The following is a 23,152-nucleotide window of genomic DNA, read 5'->3' on the forward strand; positions in this document are numbered from 1 at the left end:
TTCTTTTTTCAAGAGCCCAAGGCCAGATGCTTTGTAACTGCAGGCACAGCAGCTCTTTAAAGTGAAAACTACTACTACTACTACTGCTACTACAAATATTTATATACCACTCTTCAATCAATGTTCTCAAAGCCGTTTACATAGAAAAATAAATAATACATGAATATGATGGTTGCCTGTCCCCAGAGGGCTCACAATCTAAAATGAAACATAAGGCAATCAGCAACAGTCACTAGAGGGATGCTGGGCTGGGGCTGGATTAGGGCCAGTTGCTCTACCCCTACTAAATCTAAGAGAATTGGCACTTTAAAAGGTATCTCTTTGCTCAGTTAGCACAGGCAACCTTTTAAAAGTGAAAACCTTTCTATCCCTGAAATGCTTGCTGATTGCTGTGAAATAGGCTGGTTGCCTATATGCACATTACATGTGTATTGCATGCGTGTACAGATGCCTGAACTTTCATGTGACTATACATGCATTCATTTCCTGAACAGAAGCCCCTGAGGAATTTCACTTTCCTTATAGAAACTCATTTGGCTGCCCTCAAAATTTTTCATGTTTTGCCTTGGCAGGGACACTCAGATTTGCTTTGAATTTAATTTTGTCTGATATTTTAGTGCCAGCCCTATATGTCATAGGAACATAGGAAGCTGCTATATACTGAGTCAGACCATTGGTCTATCTAGCTCAGTATTGTCTTCACAGACTGGCAGCGGTTTCTGCAAGGTTACAGGCAGGAATCCCTCTCAGCCCTATCTTGGAGAGGCCAGGGAGGGGAACGTGGAACCTTCTGCTCTTCCCAGAGCAGCTCCACCCACTGAGGGGAATATCTTACAGTGCTCACACTTCATATGCAACCAGGGTGGAACCTGCTTAGCTAAGGGGACAGGTCATGCTTGCCAGGAGAAGGGTCAAAGAAGGGGCAAGGGTGGGGGCAGTTCATGGAGGGATTTTCAATGAGATTTAAAGAGGCAGCAGCCACCATTCTACCTTTCTGCCCAGTGGGAGAAGACAGAGAGAGAGAGAGAGAGAGAGAGAGAGAGAGAGAGAGAGAGAGAGAGATGAGCTTTGCCTTGCCTTGCCTTGCCTATTGCCTTCTGCCTTGCCAGCCTGAGTCCAGCCTGCCTTGCCACCTAGCCTGCCTGCCCCTGCTGGCTGCTGCATGTGAGCCTGGGAATGGATTATCTCCTGCATTACTTTTTTGTTACTGAGAAGAAGAGAATTCTTTTTCATCCCCTTCCTGTTGCTGAGAGAATCACTGCCTGCCTGTGCCTGCTGTGTCTGTGCCAGCCACCAGCCCCAGGCCCTGTGGCCAGCCACCCCCTTTCCTTCCAGATTTTCCAGGCTTTTGCCCCAGCCACTCCCCTCCAAATCTGAAGACTGAAGGAGAAGAAGATTGAAGAAGAAAGAGTCGACTCAGAGACTAGACCACAGAAGTGGTCAGCTGGACACACAACGTGGGTGAAGCCCTAGACTGAGAGAATGTACTCATTTTCACACACACACACACACACACATACACACACACACCTCTAGAATTGTGTGTTCTTGGGGTTTTTTTCCTGTTTGGAGGGAGGTTTGGGGTTGCAATTGAATTTAAAAAGTTGTGTGCTGATTAGTTTAGAAGAAGTTTAAACAGGGGTTTGGTGTGGGAGGGATCCCTGTTAGCTAGTACTAGTAGGTGGTTAGAAGGGTAGCGTAGCCTCGTGGTTTTAAAAAACAGTTAAACTTTTCCCCCCTTCCAAATAACTAACTATCTATCTATCTATCTATCTTTATGGCATTTTTAAAAACCCAGAAGCCTGTCCTCCAGATTTCAAAGGAATTGGCGAAAGGGGTGATTTTAAAATAATTTGTGAAGTTTTTGCGTCTTTAAGCTTTTTCACCATAGGGAATAATGGGGATTTCAGCAGCCGCATAACCCCACTTGGGGGGCACCGTTGTGGCCCCAAGTGAGTGGTGGTGTAGTGCACATAGGGCACCAACCACCCTCATGCCCATGGGGTACTGGGTTTTGTTGTTTCTGAGGTGTTCTGAGAGTAGATTCTCTGGTAGCAAATGAGAGTGGATTCATTACAATGAATTGCCTCTGGTGAAAATTCCCCTTTGTGTGCACTGCAATTCAGTGCCCATGTTCCAATGGAAAGTAACCTAATCTTCCACTAAATTCTGTCTTGTGCAGAATTCAGCAGCAACTCTGCCTGGAATATGATCCTAATAGTCCTCTGACGGCTGAATATGGCTTGCTCTTATGTGTGGGTCCAGAAACGCATTCCTCCAGCTGGCACTGATCCTGCCAAAGCCAACAACAACTCACACATTAATCAAGAGAGATCATTAGAGTATGCAAGATCCAAGTTAACCTGACACAATGGCTATGTTAATATAATTATTTTTCCGCAGACTTGAGTTCTGAATTGCCCTCTCTTCTGCCTATTTACCAATGCAAAAAAAAAAAAAAAATCTACATTAATGAACCATCATGCAAGATTCTACTTCTCTACATTTTAAAATAAACCCTTGTAATGATGCATACTGTCTCAGTAGAATTAGCATACCATAAACTTCCTGTTTACTGCCATCTTGCAAAGGAAACAATGGATGAAACGACAGATGCTACAAAGCTAAAAAGCTGATGATGGCACCATAACTTATAATGAAAGAATGTCCTCTGAGAACAAAAGCTAGTGTAGAACTCTGTGATTAAAGTCTAGATGAGAGGCCTACCCCGTATTATCTCATTGTTATCATTATCAGTAGCCCCCAGGGATTGTATATCCATGTAACACATAATAACACTTGCTGAATTTGATCTGATCTTCAAATTAATTGGCCTCTAGCCTGCAGGGAGTACACAGTTGTATATTGGGATTGGTACTCAATACTGCTGAATAACCCGCTACTCTGTAGTTGTAATCGACCCACTCATATATATTTTAACCATCTCTATCTGTACAGATAAGTCAATAAATGTGACTGCAGGGCAACACTGACTGTGAAGCTGTCAGAAGTTCATGGTGCGAATGATCCTATGAATGACTGGATACCTGATGCGGGTCGCTTTATATATTTTGTTTTCACTGCATAAGAGTACTTTTGTATAGAATGTAACCATGCAGTCCTTGAACACACACACACACACACACACACACACGTACTCTCCTGTATGTACACATATGCTTGCAGACAGGAAGCCCAGATTGTTGAAACAGCCAGGCGTGCCAGCCAGCAACATCTGGTGAGAAGAATCACCTCTTTCTTTATCTGGTGAGGACCTAACAACTGTCATACATGCCTCTGTGCCTTGAGACTAGACTACTGCAATACACACTATGTAGGGCTGCCCTTGAAAATATTCAGAAGCTTCAGTTGTGCAGAATGTGTACCTCCTAGTGGGGCCAGGGCATGGGGAGGACATCACATCAGTGCTTCAGCATCTACACTGGCTTCCTGTTCTTAAGTACAATTCAAGATTCTGGTTATGAGACTATAGAAAACCTAATGGATTATTCATAGATGGATTTAGGGTGAGGTAAACCAGATAATCAGTGAAAAGGAAGGGGAAGTTTTGACTAATTCTAAAGTTGGTTTTAGGGGCTCTATAATCAAAGATTGAGAATCCCTGCAGAAGGAATATGGATGTTAGTCTTGGGACTGAACTGCTAAAAGAAAGAAAACACAGCTCAGTACAGGAGTTCAACTTTTTTTTGTGGTCAGGAGGCAGCTCAAAAGCCCTCAAAGAAACTCTGCACTATTCTACCCAGAGGTGAACTCAAACACAGGGCCTCCAAGGCCTGATACCAATTAAGAGTGTGCACAAATGATTCGTGCCAGTCCAGTTCGCCTTGAACTTGGGCTGGTTCATCGGTTCAATCGTGGACTGAACTGGGGGTAGTTCAGTCCATAATCTAACCAAATGAGGCCAGTTTGGGTGAATCTGTCTGGGATGGGTGAGGGTGGTAAGCAAGTAAATAAGCTGCTTGCCTGGCTGGCGTGGCTTCTGGCACCACCACTTGCCACTGTTCGTCATCCTGGCGCCCTCAAGCAGTGCGCTCCCCACTCTTTTACAAAGCTGCTGCCGAGCCCCTGGCTCAGTAGTGTGGCGCACACTACTTGGGCCCCCTGGGAGGGCGAACGGTAGTGAGCGGTGGCGCCGACAGCTGCGCTGGCCAGGTAAGCAGCTTACTTAATCATTTCCATCCCCGCCCAGCTGCCCCTTACCCCTGGAAGGGCCCCCTACCCCTATACATATAAAAGGGAATCCTTACTGGATTCCCCTTTACAGGTCTATCCCCCAAACTGATTCAATCTGGTTCAGTGGTCAAACCAGACCATATTTGGTTTGGGTAGACACCAAACTGGCCAAACTGGTTCCATACCTAGCCCTAATACCAATAGGTTTCCTGGGTTACTATGGTGAAGTCCACCTGCATCACCGGCATGTGACCTTGTTGACATAGTATACTTGGACTTACAAAAAATCTTTGACAACGTTCCCCACCAAAGACTCTTAAGTAAACTTAACAGTCATGGGATAAGGAGACAGGTCCATGTGTGGATCGGTAACTGGTTGAAGGACAGGAAAGAGAGGGTAGGAATAAATGGAGAGTTTCCACAATGGAGGGAAGTAGGAAGTGGGGTCCATGGGCGTATCTAGGGTGGGGCAGGCAGGGCACGTGCCCCGGGCGCCACTTGAAAGGGGCACCATTTTTTTAAATGGAATTTATTTTTAAATGGCCACTGAAAACAAAATGGCCACCATGCATGCTCAAATGGCCTCTGCGAGGCCCTAGGCCATGCCAGGCTTCACAGAGGCCATTTGAGTATGCTTGGTGGCCATTTTGTTTTCAGCTGCCTTTTTAAAAAAAAAAAAAAAACTATTTTAAAAAATGGCCACTGCACATGCTCGAATGGTCCCTGTGGGGCCCTAGGCCTTGCCCGGCCTTGCAGAGGCCATTAGAGCATGTGTGGCAGCCTACAAAATGGCCACCACGCCGATCTTTGCAGGCCCAAACTGGCTCAAAAATCAGCCCAGGATGGGCTGCGGCGGTGAATTAAGAGGCCAGCAGGGCGAGGGGAAATCGTTGCAGACCACCACCACTCCAGCCTTTAGGAAGCCCCCAGAAGGGGCTACAGGTAAAAATTTTTTTAATTTAATATAAGTCACTGTACACATATTCAGTTCGGCACTATGTACAGAGAATCAGGGCTTGTGAATATTGAGCTGAAGCTTATGAGCTAAGATTGTATTCATTTGCTCTTACTTTACTTCTTCTTCTAAGTGAGTTAAATGTGATGTCTTAATAATATGGCTATTCATGGTGAGTTTGTCTTTGAATCAGTGTGAAATCCTTAGTATTAAGGCCACTGGGAGTTTCTTGCTCTCTTGCTCTCATTTTAACTGTCTTTCTGAAATACTAGAATATATTCCAAGCAGTGACACAGTTTACTCTGTATATCTTTTAATTATTTTCAGAGTATCCGGGAAGAGCCAAATTCTCCATTTATTTTTAAAACTTATGTAATAGTGATGCTACAATGCATCGTAGAGAATTAGACAGGCACTTCTGTTTAGTTTTCCAAGTGCACCTCCACATAGTATTTGGGTATTTCATGAGCCCCAGCATACTGAAATTGGTAGTTTTCCAGCATTTTTTTTGGTCTGGCTACATCCACTGCTAAATAGTTTTTGAAATATTAAAAGATTAACGAGCTTGACTTGTATTTTTGAGCTGATATAATGGTAAAGTTATCTGAAAGATGGGTGTTTGGACAGGGGGCGCAATTTCAGTGCTTGCCCTAGGTGCTATTTTCCCTAGATACACCTCTGGTGGGGTCCCCCAGAGATCAGTACTATTTAGTTAAAGACCAGTGCTCTTTAACTTATTCATAAATGATCTAGAAGTTCAGGCAAGCAGAGAAGTGGTCAAATTTGCGGATGACACTAAACTGTTTAGGGTAGTGAAATCCACAAAATATTTTGAGGAGCTCTAAAAAGATCTCTCTAAAAAGATCTCTCTGGGGGAGTGGGTGACAAAATGGCAAAAGTGCTTTAGTGTAAGCAAGTGTAAAGTGACGAATATTGGGGCAAAAAACCCCAGCTTCACATATACGCTGATGGGAACTGAGCTGTCAGTGACTGACCAGGAAAGAGATCTTGGGGTCGTAGTGGACAGCTCAATAGAAGTGTCGACTCAGTGCACAGTAGCTGTGGAAAAGGCCAATTCCATGTTAGGGATCTTTAGGAAAAGGGTTGAAAATAAAAATGCTAATATTATCATGCCCTTGTACAAATCTATAGTGTGGCCACATTTGGAGTACTGTGTACAGTTTTGGTCATGGTGTCAGGTCCTCCCGCTAGCTGTGGGCAGTCCTGAGTACTCAACCAGTCGGGGGGTCAAGAAGATGGAGGCAATACAGTCCCTGGGTACAGACAAAGTCAGCTGGGACCCTACACTGTTGCCAGGGAAAGCCAGGATACACAGGAACCCACTGACAATGGATGGGCCAGCATGGCCCAACAGGTTGCCTCCTGTTGGGCCATGGAGAAGGCAGGGCCTCAACAGCTGGCCAGACAGGCAACAGTTGTAGAAGAGAGGATGCAGGCAGCTACATTGGAGAGGGCAGAGTCAGGAGAGGGTGGTTGGGATTGCCCTGATTGCAAGGCTTTATTTAAGGCTTGGATGGCCAGGGATGAGGAGGTCTAGAGAGATGGGAGTGATCTGGACCTAGAGTCTCCCAGTGAGGAGCAGTCTTACCCCTCTCCCTGACAGCTGGTAGAGGAATAGGGTGACAATTAACCCCCTCACCAGCACTTCTGAGGCCACATTCACAGCCTATGAACAGGATCAGAAGAAGAGAAGTGGTTGGATACTGTGATCCTGAGCCAGTGCCTGACACATGGTTTCTTAAGAAGGATATTGTAGAACTGGAAAAGGTGCAGAAGAGGTCAATCAAGATGATCAGGGGCCTGGAACACCTTCCTTATGAGGCTTGGTTACAGCATCTGGGGCTCTTTACTTTGAAAAAGAGGTGACTACAGGGAGACATGATCGAGATGAATAAAATTATGCATGAAGTGGAGAGAGTGGACAGAGAGAAACCTTTCTCCCTCTCTCACCATACTAGAACTAGAGATCATCTCATGAAACTGAAGGTCAGGAAATTTAGGATTGATAAGAGGAAGTACTTTTTCACACCGCACATACTTTATCCATAGAATTCCTTGCCATGGGATGTGGTGATGGCCACCAGCTTGCGCGGTTTTAAAAGGGGTTTAGACAAATTCATGGAGGACAGGTCTATCAATGGCTACTAATCTGGCAGCTGTGGGCCACCTCCAGCCTCAGAGGCACGATGCCTCTCAATATCAGTTCCAGGGGAGCAACAGCAGGAGAGAGGCCATGCCCACACCTCTTCCCTGTGGGCTCCCCAGAGGCATCTGGTAGGCCAGTGTGTGAAACAGGATGCTAACTAGATGGGTCTTGGGCCTGATACAGCAGGGCTGTTCTTATGTTCTTATGACCTTCCCCTTCATTGTGCTCTGTTGTTGGTTCTTTTATGCAAATGTGGGGAACAAATGAAATGCTTTCATTTCTCAGAGCAGCAAGAGCTTTTTTGCAACATCCTTTCACATTATTTGAAATGTTTGACCTTGGGACATCTTTAGATTCTTTTTCGAGGAGAGAGGACTGGAGAGTTATGCTACTTCATGTGACAAACTGTTTGACGGCGATTGTATAAGTTGAGGAGAGGGGGAGCAGGCTTGCACGCAGGAAATGCTATCCCTAAAGCAGCATCAGCCCCCCAAAGCAACAGAGGTGCCTTGTAGCAGCCCCAGCCCCAGCCCCAGCCCCAGCCCCAAATCTCTTCTTGCCAGCCAGCTACAAAACTGAAATGTATGTATATGTCACATATAAATGACAAAATAGTATCCTCCTGCCAATCTCACATTGCCAGAGACATTCCAGTGCAACTCAGAGCTATGGACCTGAAGCCAGTCCCAGGAACAAAGCCCAGAGCAATTGTGCACAGTTCCACATGAATTGGAGTCCGCAAGTACATCCAAGAATCCTTGCAAAAGGACATCCCAAGAACTGGGAGGAGAACTGGTCCTGTGGCAGAAGGCATGAGTTGTCCCCTTTTCTAAGCAGGGTCTGCCCTGGTTTGCATTTGATTGGGAAACTACATGTGAGCACTTAAAATGATGGGGCCACTCTGGGAAGAGCACCTGCATGCTTGCAGGCAGAAGGTTCCAAGTTCCCTCCCTGGAATCTCCAAGATAGGGCTGAGAGAGACTCCTGCCCACAATCTTGGAGAAGCCACTGACAGTTGGTGCAGACAATATTGAGCTAGACAGACTTATAGTCTGATTTGGCAGAAGGCAGATTCCTAAGTTCCTAACTGCAAGCAGAGCAAGCCAATACTGGAATTTATTTTTATTATTTATTCATTCAATTTTTATACCGCCCTTCCAAAATTGGCTTAGGGTGGTTTACAATAAAACAAAGTCAGTTAAAAACAATCAACAATTAAAAATTATAAAATGCCATAATCATCAAATGATAAAACAATTTAAAAATCCTGAAAAATGAGTACAATTAAAACCCTTTAAAACAATTTAAAAACCCTGGAAGGCCAGGCCAAACAGATAGGTCTTAAGGGCTCTTCTAAAAACCAATAAAGAGTTCAAATTACAGATTTCTGCCAGGAGTGCATTCCACAGTCCAGGAGCAGCTACAGAGAAGGCCCACCTGTGAGTCGCCACCAGACATACCTGTGGTAATTGGAGATGGACCTCCTCAGATGACCTTAACATGTGGTGGGGATTATGTAGAAGAAGGTGCTCTCTAAGGTAACCTGGGCCTAAGCTGTTCAGGGCTTTAAAGGAATTCTGGTCAATCGCTGGATAGTTGTAGCTCCCCAGGACAAACAGATAAACAGGGATGCATTACAGGCAGATCAAGCAGGAATCCAAGAGATGGAGAGCCTGACAGAGTTATAAACCAATAGCCTCACTACAGAGACACTTTGGACTTCTTACATCTAATGATCTTTGTGTAGCCAATTAGGCTGCAACTGTTCACCATATTAAAAGTAGTACTGCAGGACCAAACAAAGGCACCAGCAAAGTCTAGCCCAAGGATTCAGTCCTGACACTCATGCAGCTGCATTCCAGTAGCTGAAAGGGACCACAAAGGACCATCAGAGGCTATTAAAGCAGCATCTTCCGCAATCCACCTTGAGCTAAAGGGTTGTTTGCATAACCAAAGAGAATGCTTATTGCAACTTTATGATTCCCTTCCATGAACTAATTATATTTTCTCTGAACTAGGAAGCAAACTTGGAGGAATAAAAATGTCACTTTCTTTTAATAAAAGAATGACTTTTCTGACCCTACAAGTTTTGGCCTGCCCCATGTACATAAACTTCTGGAGGGAAAGGCCAGAAGAGAAAAGGCAGGGCACAAGACCCACAGAAAACCGTTTTTGTTTGTTTGTTTGTTTAAGGAAAACAACTCACCAGGTGAAGGACCTTGGTGCCATGAGAGATTTTATTCATTGCCATTGAATTTTTACATTAAAGGATTTTATTGGACTTTAGTTGAACAGAAAACCTTTCTACTTGGAAACCAAATTACATTACTCCACAGATGATAAAAGTCAAAGAATATATGCAACCTATCTGGAGTAATTGGCATTTCCCCCATCTGATAATAAAGCTGAATGCCAAAATGAGCGCATTATGGATAAAACATTTGTTTTATTTGTTGTAAAGCATTTTGTGAATTTAGAGGGCTTAAATAACTGCATTTCCAGGCTCTCTTTCATTTTTGCTGCAGGGTACCCTAGGAGATAGTTTTAAACACACACACACACACACACACACACTTCAAAACACCCAAGGAAGGAACCCTAACATTTAAACTGTGAGTGCATCTACTTCTCTTTGCTTGAGATGGGGGGAAAATCAGAGGCAATCTGTGGCACAGTGAATAACAGACTGATTCCCTTGGAGTTGTGAGCATTTCCATTCCCAGACTTGCTTTTAAAAGCCAGTATGAAATAGCCCATGCTCACCAAATTGCAGAGGAATTATTCTCAATTACAGACTTCAGTCCATTAAAAAGTGCAGTTGGTGATCAGCCGTGACCCTTCTGATGACAGGGTCAAATAAATGAAACATTCTGACAGTTGTTCAATTTTGAAGCTTCAGGACTGAAAAGTGGGGAGGGAGAAGGAGATTTGAGAGAACACGTTACATTACCCAACAAAGATTCATTGAATTATGAAGGGGTGTGTGTGTGTGTGTTTTAAAAAACACAACCCTCTAAATTTGCTTTATTCTTAGCTGGATAAATTGCATGTGGCAATGTAATTTTGTTAAAGTCATTAGCTTAAAGTTTTTAATTTTGGTTTATTTCAGTGGAAATTGTCACACGATCCATCACACATATTTTTGGGGTTTTTACTTTCTGATGGCTTTGCTGAGCACTGCAACTTTAACTGGGCCCCCACCCTCTTCCTCCCACCCTCCCTTCACCCCTATTATGAGGTTATAAATGAATCGCGCCTGATGCCTTCCCTAATAAACAGTAATAGCACCCAAAACAGTGCAAGATACCAACCTATTTGCAATGTAGCTACCAAAGAGACTCAACTACAAAAGCTTATTGGATCTAATTTTATTAACTGAAATGACACAAATAGTTTTTTTGGGTTTTTTTAAGGCTTCTGACAAATGCAACTATTCATTACTTTGAAGAACACAGAGATTTTCTGCAGGGCAAAAACAAAGTACCTCTAACGAATGAGAAATTAAAAAATATTTCTCATTTCCTGCAGAGTGGATTTCGTTTTTAACTTCTCCATACTCCCCCAGATGTTTCATGATACTGTTAATTAAGGGAGGGGAAGGAAGAAGAGTTTGCATAACGGGGTTGCCGCTTCTAAGGACTTCAGAAAGATCAAAAGGACTGCAAGAGTGAAATCTTCCCTTAGGAATTCTCCTGACCCATATTTCAGGTCAGAGTACAGTATGAGCATTCGGCAGCTGCATGAAATGTATTTTGCCAAAGAAAATTGAAATCTTCACCCCCTCAAATGGAATTGCAATTCATAAAGTGGTCTTTAAAAGCAGAGAAGTTTGGATGTGGCAAACTGGAAAAGCAACATAGAAGTAGGATGGTATTGGAGCAACAACTGCATTTACTACCGTATAGTAGAATTCTGCATGATTCTGAAACCAAAATCTTGTTACACACACTGACACACACACACACACACACACACACACACACACACACACACACTCCCATTTCCTGCAGAGCAAGGTGATGAAGATGACTTAACCCTAGTGAGCTTTGAAACCCTACACCATAATAGCAGCATCCATTGTTCTCTCTTGGCAGCAGCTGGGTAATGGACCAACGTGGCACCCAAGTAATACTTTCCAGTATCTCAAAAAGCCTCCAGAGAGACATGATTCTGAATTCTGCATCTATTTCTATTTTTACTATATTTGTATTTTGCACTATCCCTCAGAAGCTCAGAGTAGTATATATACGAATACGACAGATATTTATATACTGCTTTTCAACAAAAGTTCCCAAAGCTGTTAGAAGGAAGGAAGGGCTCCCTGTCCACAAAGAGCTCACAATCTAAAAAAAGAAACATAAGATAGACACCAGCAACAGCCACTGGAGGGATGCTGTGCTGGGGGTGGATAGGGCCAATTGCTCTCCCACTGCTAAATAAAGAGAATCGCCACTTTTAAAAAGCACCTCTTTGCTCGGTTAGCAGGGGACTGCTGTATGGTTTCCTCCCGTTAGCCTCGCAACAATCCTGAGTTACGATAGGATAAGAGATGGTAATCCCCTTCCAACATTAATTATCCCCCATGTCCACTGAACCCTGAGTTCCTGCTGGCAGGGGAGTATGTAGGTATGGCCCCCTTACTCATTAATGCAGAATGTGTGGCTAGTGATGGGTGTAGCCAGCGGGTACTGATGGTCCTGCTCCCATGTCTCAGAATTCAGAAGCATGTCTCTCTGAAGGCTTTTTGAGATACTCCCCATGCAGGCAGTTGAGATGATACGTCTGAGCCAGAAAAATGCACACTCAATTAGGAATGTGAATGAGAACATCCCATCTAAATTAGACTGTATGGGAGGAGGTAATTTGGATGAACCATTCCCCCACACAATTGGGAGAACAGCATGCCCGTCCGGGGTGTGAAACATGCTTGTTCATGACCCTAATTGTGTGTGGTTAGGGCTGGCTGGAACAGATTGTCTGAACAGACTCCATGAAAAGATGGCTTGTTGTAAACCACCCAGAGGTGTAAGTTTTGGGCAGTATAAAAATATGTTAAATATGTTAAATAAATAGTGCCAGGCTCAGAGCCAGCCAATAAGCTTCATGGCTGAGAGGACATTTGAACCCTGGTCTTAGCGACTCAGTTCTAATATTCTGATGTTTATTGTTTATTGCTCTACACCGGTTTATTGCACTACACATGGTCTATATATAAATATTAGGGATGTGCAAGCTGGACAATAGCTCAGTTTGGCTCAAATTCAGAACAGATTTGGATCCAGAACAGATTTGAATCCAGGGAGATTCGAGTCTCCCTGGGCAGCTTGGGCCTGATCGAGCCTGGCTGTCCAGTCCATAGGCCCACTGAGCTGGTTTGGGGGTACACTTGTAAATGGGAATCTGGTGAGGAACCTGGTGAGAATCTGACAAGTACAGGGGATTTCCTAGCCTTAAAAGGCTTCCATTTAACCTTAAAGCAGTGGGGGGAGGCTGAAAAGATTACCTTTACCTTTAAAATGAAGCCCCGCCAGCAGCAGGGCTGGGTGATGTGGAGGCTGCTATGGCAGCAGAGGCTTGGGAGGTGGGGTGGGGTGCTCCTCCGGCCTGGACAATCATTTGGGAGGCAGGTGGGGAGGGAAGAGAAGCCCCCCCCCCACAACCCAAGCTTCTGTTGCCATAGCAGCTGCTGCAGCAGCTACCCCACCAGCAGTGGTACTTCATTTTAAAGGTAAAGGAAAACTTCCCCCCCCAAACAAACAAACACACCCTTTAAATGGAAGCCTTTTAATGCTAGGAAATCCCCTAGCTGGATTCCCCTTTACAAGTATACATACACACATGCTTGAGCCAGCCTGCGAGCTGGTTCCACAAACTAGGGGGCAGTCCCTTTGGGGGCCAGTCCAGTTTTGACCTTGGACCACCAAATCGGGCCAGCTCGATGTCAAGCCTGACTTGATGTGAGCTGGCTTGCACATTCCTAATGAGTATCCATGCGAGTAATTTAATTACACACTGCAAGAGAGAATCCACAGATCCAGCAGCATTGGCAGAGCAGAGCAAACTTTTATAACTAGCTCAAAAAACAAAAAGACTATGAAAGTCAGGCAAGTAAGCAATCAGAGAAATGTGCCAGCTAGCTTCTTCCATGGTTACCAAGGGAACAGAAATATTCCTTAGCTAGTGCTGTCAGGTCAAAGGCTATCCTTGGGATGTCATAGAGCGAATCACTAGCCTAAGTTCACCTGGTACATTTTGACTCAGTACTTTAGAAGCTGTATGATACACAAACTAGTGATAGATGAAGATCATCATTAAACTTATCCAGACCAGTACACCACCCAAGGCTATTCACACACTGTATGCATGTACAGGTGACTATGCACAAATGCACTGATTCATTTTAGTCGTCAATACAAACATTTAGGGCACAGATCATATATGTGGCAGCACACATTTAATGTAATGTGTGAAGTGAACACATGTATATGTGTACAGATCAACAATCACGTGGACACTGTTCACATGTTTTACATGTGCTGAACGTAATGTGTGAACATGAATATACGCATTTGCAAAAGTATGAATATCAGGAGACTGAGATCATTCTGGCAGGGCTTACATTAGATTAGAAAGATTATATTTCCTCTGGTACATACTGAGGATCATTTTGGCTAAACCTATTTTTCCCCAGGGATCTAATACATTATGACTAACTTGATCTCCCCTCCAATTCACAGCTCCCTTGTGAACTCCGTGATGAGAGTCAATTTAGCCCTAATTGTTTCTGGTTTCACTGAGCCATTTTTAAAGCCATGCTTTAATGTGGTTGTTTTTAATAGACCTGACATCTTCATACTGCATCCTCCGGCCCCATTTCTGGCCTGAATTCAGTTCCTGTTTTTGCCAACTACTGATGGTGTGTGGGAGACCCAGGTTCAAATGCTCAGTCTGGCCATGAAGTTCACTGGTTGGTTTGTACAAATAATTGTTTCTCAACCAAGCTGCCCTCACAGATGAGGATTATATGGAATAATGGTCATTTATTTCGTAGATTTGTATACCGTCTTTCTAATACAACTTTTTGCCAAGGCAGATTACAGATTTAAAACCCCAAATAACAATCAGTCAAAATAGCAACAGTTAAAACAGCAAGTAATATAAGCAGCTAAAAGTGAAAACCTTAAAAGGCCTGTGATTTTTAAAAAACATTTTTCACAGCACCAAAAAAAAGCAGCAACAGAGGTGTCCAGTGAGCCTCTTTCATGCCACATATGCTGCTCTCAGCTTTATTGAGATTTCCCACCATTTTAGCCCTAATACATGCATTTTATCACTCATCAAACAGCAATAAAAAAGGAAAAACAACAGGAAGGAGAAGAGGGACGTGGGGGTGGGGGTGGGTTCTGCTCCAAATTGCATGCAACTATAACTCTTTTCAAATGTTCAGAAATCCATCCTTTTCCAAACATTCAGAAAGCTCTGTAACAGTCATTGCTTAGAGGGGGAGCATGATTGTATACGATGTCCCCACCCCTGACTGCCTTGCACTGACCATTTCTAGATGTACAGCATTTTGGCAGTGTATCCAATTGTACATACATGTTATGCAAGTCTGTGCATACAGGAATGGCTGGCTGCAGGCACAATCCCTCTCCATGTGCGGACTGTATACATGAAACATAGTAATGTGGAGGCCTCACAAGCCTTTTGCGCAAATTGCCTATCTACATTGCTCCATGGAACAAAGTGGGCTTTCACCATATTGTTATCACCAGAAAAAAGATTTTAGAACCATTTTCCCCACTCCAGAGGCTAAGACAGAACTCCTGAACACACTGTAAGCTTTCCTCTCTCTTAGATCTCTATAGATTAGGGCTATTGCATCTTGAAGGGAATTCAGCAACTCCAGCTTTTCTTTACAGTCTATAGTAAATTTTTAGAGAGTAGTTCCTTGTCCAGGATTACCTTCATCTGATCCTGGTTCAAAGGAGAAACTTGTTACATTTCCCAGGTGACCGACCATTCAGGCATACCCCTCCTCCCTCTGCCAGACTACACAATGTTCTACCGAGCAAAGCCTGAGTTAGGATGGAGAAACTTCTCCAAAATAGAAATTTTCTCAGATTTTTTTCAGGATTTCCCCATTCATGGCCTTTGAAATGAATGCCTGGGCTTCAAAGATCACCCAGTCATCACAGGATTGGCTCCTGAGCCAGTTTCTAGTGCAGTGATGGCAATAATATGAGCCAGACCAGGTGCAATTGCCTGCCTTGTGTCCTCTCAGGGCTCCATTCTGTCTCCGACGCTCATACATCCACATGAAATTCTCATACAATCTCATACATCTGCATGAAACCACTGGATCATCAGGAGATTTGGTGCAGGGTGTTATCAATATGCTGATGACACCCAAATCTATTTCTCCATATCAACCTCATCCAGAATTGGTCTCATTCCCCAAAAGATCAGGTATGTAGTTTGGGAGTGCTCCTGGATCCAAAACTCTCAGGTTTCTCAGGTTGAGGTAGTTGCCAGGAATGCTTTTTATCAGTTTCAGCTGATACGTCAGCTACAATGTTCCCTCTAACTGGGATTCCTAGATGTTGCTGACTACAGCTCCCAGAATTCACAGCTGCAATGGCTTTTGCTTGGGGATTCTGGGAGTTTTCGTCAACAACATCTCGGAATCCTTTTTAGAGGGAACACTGGTCAGCTACACCCATTTCTGAGGTAAATGACCTTAAAACAGTGGTGCATATGCTGGTTAACATCCAGGCTCAACTACTGTAATTCACGCTACATGGGGCTGCTTTTGTACGTAGTCCAGAAACTACAACTGGTACAGAATGTATCAGCCAGACTGGTCTCTGGGACAACCCAAAGGGACCAATTTTAAAAGAAATGCACTGGCTACCGATATGTTTCCAAGCGAAATACAAAGGGCTGGTTATTACCTATAAAGCCCTCAATGGCTCGAGTCCAGGGTACTTAAAAGAGTGCCTTCTTTGTCATGAACCCTGCCACCTATTAAGATCATCTGGGGAGGTTCGGTTATGGTTGCCACCAGCTCATCTGGTGGCACCTTGGAACCAGCCCCTCTCTGTGGCTGCGCCAGGGATATGGACTATGCTCACTGCCAAAATAAGAACATCTCCATCTCTGGTTGCTTTTAAAAAGACGCTCAAGACACACTGGTTTTCTCAGGCTTTAGATGAAATTAATTTTAAACTGTTTGTTTTTATTGCATGAAATTGTTTTAACTTTTTTATTTAGTGAAATTGTTTTAACTGTTCTTATATTTGTTGTGTTTTAAAGGCATATCTAGGGAAAATAGCGCCTAGGGCAAGCACTGAAATTGCGCCCCCTGTCCAAACACCCATCTTTCAGATAACTTTACCATTATATCAGCTCCAAAATACAAGTCAAGCTCGTTAATCTTTTAATATTTCAAAAACTATTTAGCAGTGGATGTAGCCAGACCAAAAAAAATGCTGGAAAACTACCAATTTCAGTATGCTGGGGCTCATGAAATACCCAAATACTATGTGGAGGTGCACTTGGAAAACTAAACAGAAGTGCCTGTCTAATTCTCTACGATGCATTGTAGCATCACTATTACATAAGTTTTAAAAATAAATGGAGAATTTGGCTCTTCCCGGATACTCTGAAAATAATTAAAAGATATGCAGAGTAAACTGTGTCACTGCTTGGAATATATTCTAGTATTTCAGAAAGACAGTTAAAATGAGAGCAAGAGAGCAAGAAACTCCCAGTGGCCTTAATACTAAGGATTTCACACTGATTCAAAGACAAACTCGCCATGAATAGCCATATTATTAAGACATCACATTTAACTCACTTATCACAAGAAGTAAAGTAAGAACAAATGAATACAATCTTAGCTCATAAGCTTCAGCTCAATATTCACAAGCCCTGATTCTCTGTACATAGTGCCGAACTGAATATGTGTACAGTGACTTATATTATGTTAAATTAATTTTTTTTTTACTTGTAGCCCCTTGTGGGGGCTTCCTAAAGGCTGGGATGGTGGTGGTCTGCAACGGTTTCCCCTTGCCCTGCTGGCCTCTTAATTCACCGCCGCAGCCCGTCCCGGGCTGATTTTCGGGCCAGTTTGGGCCTGCAAAGATCAGCGTGGTGGCCATTTTGTAGGCTGCCACACATGCTCAAATGTCCTCTGTGAGGCCGGGCAAGGCCTAGGGCCTCACAGGGACCATTCGAGCATGTGCAGTGGCCATTTTTTTAAAAAAAAATTTAATGGCAGCTGAAAACAAAATGGCCATCGAGCATGCTTAAATGGCCTCTGTGAGGCCTGGCATGGCCTAGGGCCTCGCATAGGCCATTTGAGCATGCATGGTGGCCATTTTGTTTTCAGTGGCCATTTAAAAATAAATTTCATTTAAAAAAATGGCGCCCCCTTCAAGTGGCGCCCGGGGCACATGCCCTGCCTGCCCCACGCTAGATACACCCATGTTTAAATTGTGTACACTGGTTAGACATACACATATCAGGTGGTGTGGGTGTATGTACAGTATATATACACACAGAGAGAGAAAGAGGGAGGGTGGGGGAAAAGCGCTCTTTCTGGTCAGAGAGAAGAACACCCATATATTTAACTGGGTAACTGGGCCATATATTCCTGGCCCAGTTACTGACCAGGATGAAAAGTGAAAAATTGCTGCCGTTATTTGGTTAGCTCACCGCAAAGTCACATTCAATCTACCTTTCCCACATATTGCAGATCACTGCCTAGTAAGTTCAGTCGGATAAAGAAATTAACTCTGGTTTCCACACATTCTAGTTTATTGCATTCCACGCAACACAGTAAAGCACAAGTATAATCTATGGACTGAATTAATATAGTGGGCATATGTGGATCACTGACTGATTACTAACAAACTACTAATAATAATTATGAATTATTGTTATTATTACTAGCAGTAGAGGAAGAGCTGATAACATTTGTACAGTATTTGCAGGTCAAACTCCATTGTTATAACTTTTTCTTACAAAAGTGTTCAGAGTTGTTTTTCTAGAAGGCAATAAATGCCCATTTATGTTATTCCAGCTTTTAGTATATAAATCCTTTTTTTATTATTCATGTTCCATAAAGCCATAGGAAATGCTGGGCACAGTTCAAGCATCTGAGAAGCCTAACTTCAAATATTTCATAATATGTTCAAAACAATTTAGCAGAAGCTTAAGTGTCCTTACTCAAAAATGTCATCAGCTCTGGAAATACAGCAAGCCATCCTTTGTCCTTGTACTGAAGTTTTAGAGAACTAGGAGGCATGTGTGATACAAATAAGCATATGGTTCATTTGGTGTATTGTTTTAAGCCACTGCATACTAGACAAGATGATATAAACACTGATATATCCACTGAATATATCCATTGGCACATTGGGGCCTTTTCATCTACCAGTCAGGAGGCATGCAGGAGAATCTTCAAAGTTTGTGAAGTTCTAGTTGTTTTCTGATAAGAAAATAATACTGGGAAATAAATAGGAGTGTGCATGGTTCGGTCCGGCACAATTCAAAAGACCGCCGGACCGGTCCGGAGGTCCGGTGGTCCAGCTGGGCGGGGGACTGTTGCTTTAAGCGGTGGGGTGGTAGTACTTACCCCAACGCTGCTCTTCCCCCTCCGGGCGCGCGCGGCAGCGTCAGAGACGAGTGCGCGCGCCGCACAGGACGCATATGCACCGCTAGCGCTCGTCTCTGTTCTAGGCTTTCCAAAGAACGATGGGGGCAGGGGCGGCAGAGAGGACCTCTGCCGCCCCAAGAAGATTTTTCAACTGACCAGCGCCGGAGGGGGAAGAGCGGCGGGGGGTGTGTGTAAGTACTACCACCACCACCACCACCCCGCTTAAAGCAACAGTCCCCCCTGTGCCAGACCGGGGGTGCACCAGACCGTGCACACCCCTAGAAATAAATATCAGTTTCTTATTAGAAGCATTCTCTTACATAAAATGGAGCTACTGTGCTGCATATCAGAATTCCCTGAGACATTATAAATATATAATGTTACTCCATTGCACAATGAAATAAAAAGTGTGGTGTATGTGTGGCTATAGTTAGTGGGCTAATAAACTATAGAATCACAGGACTGGGAGAGACCAGGAAGCGATCAAGTCCTTGGCTCCAAGTAGATGTCTTCAGAGTTGTGACACTCAAGAGTGAGATGGGGCTCAAAAGGCTGTGGAATGAGTATTGCCAGAGCTCTCGGAATAATAACAGAAGAGACAAAACACTGTTTATCTCTGTGTTTTTCTCAGTGAGGCAAACTGCAGCTTCATGAGGTGGGATTTAGAGAAATGACACTGGGGAAAGTTAAATCTATCAGCACTGTAGCCATCTATCTATCTATCTATCTATCTATCTATCTATCTATCTATCTATCACCTACCTACCTACCTACCTACCTACCTACCTACCTACCTACCTACCTACCTATATATCTATCTAAATTTTAGGAGATGCAATTACAGCTCTCCCATGTCTACTTTAACCCTTACAACTCAATCCTATGTGTGTTTACTTAGAAGATCTTGTGGCAGCCAGCATGAATTGCCCCCCTTTGCTAAGCAGGGTCCACCCTGGTATGCATATGAATGGGAGACTACATGTGAGCCCAGTAAGATCTTCCCCACAGAGGATGGGGCCATTTTGGGAACTGCATGTGCATGCTTGCATGCAGAAGGTCCCAATTTCCCTCCCTGGCATCTCCAAGATAGGGCTGAGAGTGATTCCTGCCTCTGCCTGCAACCTTGGAGATGCTGCTGCTCATCTGTGTGGACAATACTGAGCTAGATGTACAAATGGTTTGACTTGGCAGCTTCCTGTGTTCCTACGGAAGTTCCACTTTGTTCAATGGGACTTCCCTCCAAATAAGTGTAAATAGGACTATAGCACTAGCGAATGTCATCAGTGAACTTCCTTAGTATCTTTTCCTGTGTACCAAGAGAGGCAATAAGATATCGTCTTGTTTTCTGTAAGCATGTGAGCTTCATGACTAACATTTTTAAACTATTAGTGATGTGCATTAATGAAAAGATTGGCATTGGACTGGATCCAATTCTGACTTAGTGAAGCAGTTCACTGATGCACCCGTGGGTACCTGCACCGAATCAAGCTAATTTATTAGAGGTCTTACCTGACAACAGTATTCTCTGTAAAGGTAAAGTTGTGCCGTCGAGTCAGTGTCAGCGTGGTGTAGTGGTTAGAGTGCTGGACTAGGACCGGGGAGACCCGAGTTCAAATCCCCATTCAGCCATGATACTAGCTGGGTGACTCTGGGCCAGTCACTTCTCTCTCAACCTAACCTACTTCACAGGGTTGTTGTGAGGAGAAACTCAAGTATGTAGTACCCCACTCTGGGCTCCTTGGAGGAAGAGTGGGATATAAATGTAAAAATAATAAATTAATAATAATAATAATAACTCTTGGCGACCACAGAGCCATATGGTTTTCTTTGGTAGAATACAGGAGGGGTTTACCATTACCATCTCTCACACAGTATGAGATGATGCCTTCTGCCCGATATAGGTGTTTCCCATAGTCTGGGAAACAGCAATTTTCTCAGTAATGCACCAAGGAAAGGATGCAATATTACAGCATTACTTCCTTCCCCAGAGCATTTTGGGCTGGCAGCCAGAAGGAAAGTGGACTCCACTGCTACTGCCTGTCTAGGAAGCAACTTTTTAAAGGAAGAAGGCTAGCCCACTGCACTGTCATAAGGCCTCCACCTGCCATCCAATCCAGTCCAATCCAGGGTGTATCCTTAAATTGGATCCAATTGGGTAGGGCTCTATCGGACAATATTTTCATTGGATCTCATTCGATGAATTATCTGATACGGCTTACATCAAGTCAGGTTTAATTATCAGCCCAATTCAAAGCACAGCCCTATTGATTGTATATCTAGGTCATATTAAGGCTCTGTTTCATTGCAAAGCAATGTGTAAATATTGTTATAGTAATCAAACAATATACATGCTTATTCAGGAAATATTTGCATTTCAAAATGAGGAACTTTAATGTCCTAAGTCAATTGACCCCAAATAGCTAGACCTGAATGTGATAAATTGTAAGGCCTTTTGAGACAGGGAACCATTTTTGCATAACCTTTACTACAGAAACCACTTTGAGAACTTTTTGTTGTAAAGGGATATATTTTTACCAACAAGAATCATAATTATGCATAATCATCTTTTCTGATTGGAACTGGGAGTGCTGATACTGTAGACAGCACTGGCTATAAAAGAAGATAAGAATTCATGAAAAGAAAGGAATTCCGTTCAGGCAAGTGACTTCCTAACTCAATTTCAACTGATATCAGTGAGATATTTTTCTAGGGCTGGCCACTGAAATTTCAAGCAAGTAAAAGTTAAAGCAAATTTCAGGGTTCCTCCCAAGAGAAACACCTAAGATTTTTCAAGGGAAGCCAAATGAGTTTCTATAAGATAAGTAGAATTTCTCAGGGGTTTTCTCCACACCTAACTAATTTCTGTAAGCGATCACCCTGAACTCGTCCATGCCCCTCTTTTCTAAATTAAGATATGCTTGCTTACATTTCCTGAAATAGATAAAACAAAGGTACAAACATTTTTTCAGAGACTCAGTGGATATAAGAAATGCAAGAATCCCAGCAATCTCAGATGTGGGAAAGAACTGTTCTGTTTTGCTTTATTATTTTTTAAAAATAAAATTGTATACAAGATGGAAATTTAGCAAGAAAGAGGATTTTTAAATTTTCCCCAAGGTTCATTGCATGTATGGGCAAGTATCAAGCACTCTTTATCAAGGTTTAAAAAAAAAAAAAAGCATAGTGTATCAGCTTCCTAAGGAAAAAGAAAGTGATTGTATCTGCAGTCACAAATGGTTATTGTAAAAATCTTTATTAACCTAAGTGCATATAAAAAATGTGAATTCTTAATACAAAGCAGTATTTGACTTTTAAATTTCACTTTAAGCTTACCCCCATTCACTTGGAATGTGATTACAGAGTAAATTAAAAAGTAATCACATGTGAATTACATTTCCTCATGAATGTAATGACTTCAGGAGACTGATTAATGTTAAGCAGTGTGTGTCCTACCTCATGCATACCTTCTCAGGTGAGATGACTGAGATAACTGTCGTGAGTTGATTTAATTTCCTTCCACTAGTGAAATGTTGTATGGAAATAAATAAATAAATAAATAAATAAATAAATAAATAAATAAATAAATGTCATCAAAGGCACCATCTGCAATATGTTACCAGTTTTGCCTTATGACTGAGAGCTAGAAGCCCTTGGAGCTAGAAGCCCGAGATGTACGTATCAGGTGAAATAATAATAATAATAATAATAATAATAATAATAATAATAATAATAATAATAATAATAAATTACTACTACTACTACTACTATTACTAGGTGATGATGAACTGCATGGCTTTTGGCTTAAATACCTAACAAGCCTTCATAAACAACTATCAAAACAGTTCAATCACATTTTGCAAGGAGGTGATATTGAACAATGGCTAACAACTGGGAAAACTCATCTCATAATGAAAGACCCAGCAAAAGGTGCAGTTCCAAGTAATTATAGACCAATAACCTGCCTGCCAACCATGTTCAAATTATTAACTGGAATAATAGCAGATGAAGTGATGCAACACTTATTAACTAACAAACAGCTTCCAGTTGAACAGAAAGGAAATTGCCCGAACACCAGAGGCACAAAAGACCAGCTGCTGATTGAGAAAATGATTTTAGAAAATTGCAAGAGAAGAAAAGCAAATCTAAGTGTTGCATGGATTGACTACAAGAAAGC

This window comes from Hemicordylus capensis, chromosome 2, assembly GCF_027244095.1.
Source record: "Hemicordylus capensis ecotype Gifberg chromosome 2, rHemCap1.1.pri, whole genome shotgun sequence".
NCBI classification, from domain to species: domain Eukaryota; kingdom Metazoa; phylum Chordata; class Lepidosauria; order Squamata; family Cordylidae; genus Hemicordylus; species Hemicordylus capensis.